General features: G+C 45.1%; 1 long non-coding RNA gene across 5 annotated transcripts; it reads right to left on the bottom strand.

Moving 5' to 3' along the window:
• Window positions 1–250: 250 nt before the first annotated feature.
• On the bottom strand, window positions 251–4423 carry LOC109744369 (uncharacterized). Of its 5 annotated transcripts, XR_012204343.1 has the most exons (3): window positions 3663–4371; window positions 735–3554; window positions 251–558 (listed from the first exon to the last, which is right to left on the bottom strand). It is a non-coding gene; the product is annotated as an uncharacterized lncRNA (long non-coding RNA). The 5 variants fall into 5 exon arrangements; XR_012204333.1 differs by lacking the exon at window positions 251–558 and having other exon boundaries at window positions 727–3554; window positions 3659–4423; XR_012204344.1 differs by lacking the exon at window positions 251–558 and having other exon boundaries at window positions 727–3524; window positions 3659–4423.
• Between the last annotated feature and the right edge of the window lie 1521 nt (window positions 4424–5944).

The raw sequence follows: 5944 nt of genomic DNA, 5'->3' as shown, positions 1-5944 counted from the left end.
AGGCGTTCAGATTTCAAGGTGCACTAAATTATTGCATGCGATGATTAAAGCTGGCCATAGTGGTGTTAATGTGGTACTCCCTCCTTTCCGATTTATAGGGCTTAATTTTAAAATCTCTTCCATCAAGGTAGATGATGAATGGTGGAATTAATTCCGTAGTTTGTAGAAGTACTTAATTAGTACTCTTGTTTTTCTCAAAAACTAGCAAGATGCCCGTGCTACGCTACGGAGGGAGTCACAAAAGATCGGGTGGACAATGTTTACTCAATAAGTGGAGCCTACTGAACAATAAAAGATGCACCAAGATATCAATCAAAGTGATGCCATATTGTTGCTAAGTACATATCGAGCAAAATCAAACATATGGTTTCCGGCCGATGAACCCTGTCGTCCAACCCAAATATTTTCTTCTCAATTTTCACCTTGCAGAAGACTTGTTGTTCTCCCTACCTAGCTTTCTCATTGATCTCGACAGAGAACATGCGGAAGATGAAAAATATGTCCACACACATTTGGCAATTGCGACGACGCCAACCAGCTTTTATTTAACACATGCTTCTGTAGTATATTTAGACAAAGGAAAAAAAGAATAGACGTCACTTACATACATTTTGTATGGGGCAATGAAACAAAATGCTAGTAAAAGTTGCTCCTGAATCATATGTACATATGAGTGAGTGTGCATATACGTACGTACAAAACTATTAGTACAGGATTAATTGTAACTTTCTTACATCTGGATGTAGCTTGAAAGATTGGATGTGGAGCTACCAAGCAAAGAAAGGCGCTGATGACAAAGAGACTTGCTGTAGGCAGCCTCCGATTTTTTTTTCAATCAGAGAGAGTAATAAAGACAGCTATTAAAAACAATTCAAACACACGTATGAATATTTTTACAAAAATAGTAATCGTGAATGCTAAAGCAAGTGCCTAGTTGTCTTTCTGAAAGTCCTCTCCACTGGGAGCAGACATGCTTCTCCACATATGCACAATCTGAAGTCAATACAAGCAATGGACATAGAGAAACATAACATATAACTAACGCAGAAGTAACACTTTTCTCATAAAGGAAGGAATGCAGAATTAACAAAACAAACGCTGCAACCACAACATTTTTCAGTGACAATTTACTCGCTGCATCTATCAAGGATGAAAATGATACAATAGGCATATGGTACAACTACAGTCCGGCACACAGAGGCAAATGCTAATTATTTTATCTCTAGGGCATAAGCCAACAATAATGAACGACAATAGTGCTGCTGTACTTGGGTGCTCGTGATGAAATTACATCTATTGGCAGCAAGGACACAAATAAATAGAACTTGCCGGAGTGCATTACTTGTATTAGGAATTTAAACAGAGATCATCCACCTAAATACTGAAAGTAAAGTGGCAGCTCTGAACTATTGGAAACGCTAGTTTACAGAATTTTGAAGCTCACCTTGCAGATAAAAAGAATAACCTGACGATATAATTACTCATGCATGAGCTTTTACATGGTCAAGCATGTCAAGCATACAAGCTTCCTCTAAAGGTATTTACAGATTTGTACTTCGATTATCCGGAACTTTAATTATGTGCATGAAACTTTTCTCCGTGCAACAATGAGCTGCTCATATGTGTTGGAGCACACAACAACAACAACCAACAATTATAGAAGAGAACCTAATGATCTATTTACTATTGTGATCCAAATTCTGAGCATAGGCAAGAAAAAATATAGAAGTATAAGCAGAGATCCATGCTGTTGTTCGACATATAGCTATAGATGAGTATCCGCTCATCGCATTCACTGAAGTAAGCAAGGAGGCGGACAACATTGTCGTGCCCGAGCCTAGCCATCACCTCCATTTCTCTTGCGAAATCACTATTGCATTTCCTTGTCAGCAGACTGCCTAAGCCTCTTCAACCATCGTTCTCCCTGTCTCCCATCAGCTAATTGGCCCTAGTGATTACAAGTTATTAAGCTACTGTATTGATTAGTCTATATCTCTAAAAAGAGCTGATTAAACTATTGCAGACCCGAAGTTGATCAAATAAGCAATATTGGGGATGAAATATATGTGCGTACACACCAGCACTGACATTGGGCACGGTGCACCAATGGAGGCCAGTGCAGCTCCACGTCCTTGGCAACGACAGCCTGGACATCCCGCCGGGTGGCCGGGAGCGCAGGCCAGGACGACGCGGCCATCTTTCTTGGTGGGATAATTTGGGATATCACTGAGGAAGAAACCTATTAGATTTAAGAAAAAAAGTGTATATGACCCCATAAGTATTACATTTTGGCCACATAGCCCCCCTGAGGCCCTGACCTCTAAAACCGGGATCTTAATCCCCTCTACTTTCTAAAACCAGACAAATCAACCCCGATGCTCTGGTAGGTGGTTTTGCTCACGTGGTGGTGAGGTGAGATGGGAAAGCACCAATGTGATAGCCATTCCGTCGAACACTTTAGGTGCCCCCATTAGCGTGCTCCCAGCATACATGTCGACCGCATCTCCTCCAAGAAATGCCACAGGATGAACCTGGTGAGCACCGACGCACGACTAACTCTACAGACTACAACCCATACACATGCCTCCACAAAGCCTACCTCAATGGAAGCCACTGGAGGACACAAGGAGCCGACCGGCAGCACGCGTTCGAAACCGGCGGCACGAGCGTCTACCTCACTTTCGACCCACTGTCGCGTTAGATCATCTACCACTCCAGCCTCCAGGGATTTCGGCTCTCGTGAGCAGGGCCGGTGAAGAAATTTCGGGGGCCCGGGGCAAGGTAACACAGAGGGGCCCTGACACCACATAAACATATGAGTATTCATATTACTATTTTTTGCAAAAAAAACTCAGTACACTATAATCTATGTTGCATTGAGTATTTATATTACTATTTTTTGCAAAAAAAAAAAGTCAGTACACTATAATCTATGTTGCATTCTGATCTAGAGTACGAAAAAACGAGATCATGAACATTGAAGGTAAAAGTTGTTCGTTCTTGTCCATCGACACTTATATGCGGAATATTAGGTAAATTCGGTACACTTTCGTACCCACTCAAGTTATTATCATCCTTAATTTTTCACAGGTTGTTTTTAACAGTAACTAAAGCTAATTATTCAGAATTATAAGCAGTTGCATCTGTTCTAAAAAAGTGTCAATAGTTCATTTCTATGACTCCATCAAGTCATTAGCAGATGGATACATTCTAGATGACATCTTGGTAAATTAAGAGCAGTCTTGTAGTTACTGGAGCAAGGCATGGAATTAGCACACAAACATATGATAGAAGAAACTAAAAACGCTGCTGATTAAACTAAAAAAAATGCAAAGGAGGGCATGGAACCAGGCACCTGAATCACGTAGATGGCTAGAAAAGAAAATTAGAAATTGCAAGATCTTGTTGCTGCTTACAGTTCACGGACAAAAATCTGGGTTCCTCTTTTCTAACTCCAATCAACACGAGCAATCAGAGTGCTTGACACAGCGATGTAGGAGGATGACCTTCACGCAAGACCTTGCCTTCACGAACAAATGAACAATCAGAAAAGCCTGTAAAGGGAGAGACGGGATTTGCAAACTGCATTATGTTCTTCCATTAATCACGCCAACAACTAAAAATCACAATTAGACTAAGCAGACGAGGCGCCGTGGACCTGCCTGATTTTCCGCCAATCTAGGGGAAGAGAAGGAGTAGAGGCCGAGGAGACTGCGCGCGCGGAGTGCCCTCAGGACCGGCCCTGCTCGCGAGTACTTCGCGGTGTGCAGCTGTGCGCGGTGCTGCAGTGCGACGACTTCAGGTACCACTCCCGGGAGTACGCGGTGCCGCCGCCGCCCCTGCCAGTGGCGGACGACACGCTGCTCGCCTGCGTCGGCGCGGTGTTGTACTAGATGAGCGACCCGCCAGAAGGCTGTCGTATTCCTTCGTCCCGCACCAGCCGTGCTACCAGACAAGACGGAGGACAACAACTTGAACATCGGAGCATGCGCGCAGCAAGAGCGACCGGTGCCCATGTCTGAGCGCCCGGAGCCGCCGAACCTTGTCATCCCGATCCGCGTGCCCCATGGCCAACCGGGTCTTCGCGCCCGCGTCGAGGTCAAACTTGGATACGGCAGCAACCACCTCCATGTCTCCTTCTCCAACAGCCTGCACCGCTGCACGCCAGATCTAGAACGAAGGAGTGACGCCGGGGAAATATCAAATCCAAATCTGCTTTATTGAGACCGTAACTACAACTAATCTGGGACGTGACACTCCGTCCAACTCAACTCCGGCGGTCGCCGCGGAGGAGAGCGGAAGGGCCGACAACGTGAAAATTGGGAGGGGTTCTAGAAGAATCTGTTTCACGAGGGAAAGAGAAACCTCCAGAGAGGCAGAGACCATGGTGTTTCGGCTGTTGCACATCTCAGTCACAATCTCAGCCTTAGATTACAGATCCGACGGTACATATCGCCCAAAGGCAGACACACCATCATCACCAACTTGCATTTTTATAGGAGTAGAGATTTGTGTAAACCGATGCATTAATTACACCACATGCATGCATGACCACTCCTATAAAAATCTCAGTTGGTGGTGATGGTATGTCTGCCTCTGGACAACGTGAGCTGTTCGATCTACTTGGAACCAACGGCTGAGATGTGTGTGCATAGAGACATGGCCTTGCCACCGGAGGTACTGTATAGCAGATATTTACCCACCTCTGCCACTGTATAAATACGGAACTACTCATTCCAGCCTCATTTCCTTTCTGGTTCATCTCCTTGCATTCTTGCCGACGGCAGCGAAGGTTTCTGAAGATGGAGTCCAGACTCTAGAAACCACTACAAAAACTATTCCACCGCCTCTATCTTGGTAAGAGTACATGAAATTTTTGAATCGAGCCCTTTAAACTAGAAGGAAGGTAATGGTACTCTAATAGTTAACCTTGTTGTGATGACTAGATAGGACATGGCACGCACCTGGACGGAGGAACTAGTCTGCATTGTGCATTTAAGTTTTATCTAAAGTCAATGTACCTCTACTTTGACCAAACTTATAGAAAAATGTACATCAACATTCACAATGTCAAATCAATATTTTTATACTCATTATAAAACGTAGTTTTTATACTCATTATAATCAGTATTGTAGATATTGATATTTTTAGTATAAATTTGGTCAAAAACTTGGCAAACGGTTGACGGAAGTAAAAAGGACCAGAGGGAGTATCATGCACGCGGAGTAGGCAAAAGAAAATTGCTCATTTATAGCCGGTTGAAGTCCCAAAGGGCGCGACCGCGCGAGGGAGGCGAAGGTCGTGGGAGGCGCGACGGTTAAGGGAATTAAGTGAAGTTACATCCACGCGCCGGCATGGTGTGCGAACAGGAATAAGCTATACCGTCAGGCCTACGATATGAGTCTAGTAGACATGACATCTAGTGGGTCCCGCATAGTACTCGAGAACTCTTTGGGGGCTTGCGGCCGTTTATCCACCGGGCAAGCCAACAACCCCACACCGTTCGCACGCCCTACTCGTCCCCGTCTTCTACCTTACAATAGTTCGCTCCCAGTCGTCCCGTCTGTCGGATCTGGGGTTCCGGCAAAACCCTTAAGGTTCAAACTCTGGGGTGCGCGCGAAGTCTTTCCTTCCTACCGATCTACGCCCTAGCTCGCTAAGATCTCGCGGACGAACTCGACGAACTCGCAACACAGAAAGACACGAGATTTATACTGGTTCGGGCCACCGTTGTGGTGTAATACCCTACTCCAGTGTGTGGTGGTGGATTGCCTCTTGGGCTGATGATGAACAGTACAAGGGGAAGAACAGCCTCCTGAGATTGAGGTGTTCTTGTGCTCGTCGGACTTGAGTGGATGTGAGCATGGAGTGGATCCAGCCCAAGAGGAGATGCCTCTACAGTGGTGGCTAGTTCTACTTATATAGGCCCTGGTCCTCTCCCCA

Source organism: Aegilops tauschii, chromosome 1 (genome assembly GCF_002575655.3).
Source record: "Aegilops tauschii subsp. strangulata cultivar AL8/78 chromosome 1, Aet v6.0, whole genome shotgun sequence".
Classification (NCBI taxonomy): Eukaryota; Viridiplantae; Streptophyta; class Magnoliopsida; order Poales; family Poaceae; genus Aegilops; species Aegilops tauschii.
This window is presented reverse-complemented; position numbering and strand designations above follow the sequence as displayed.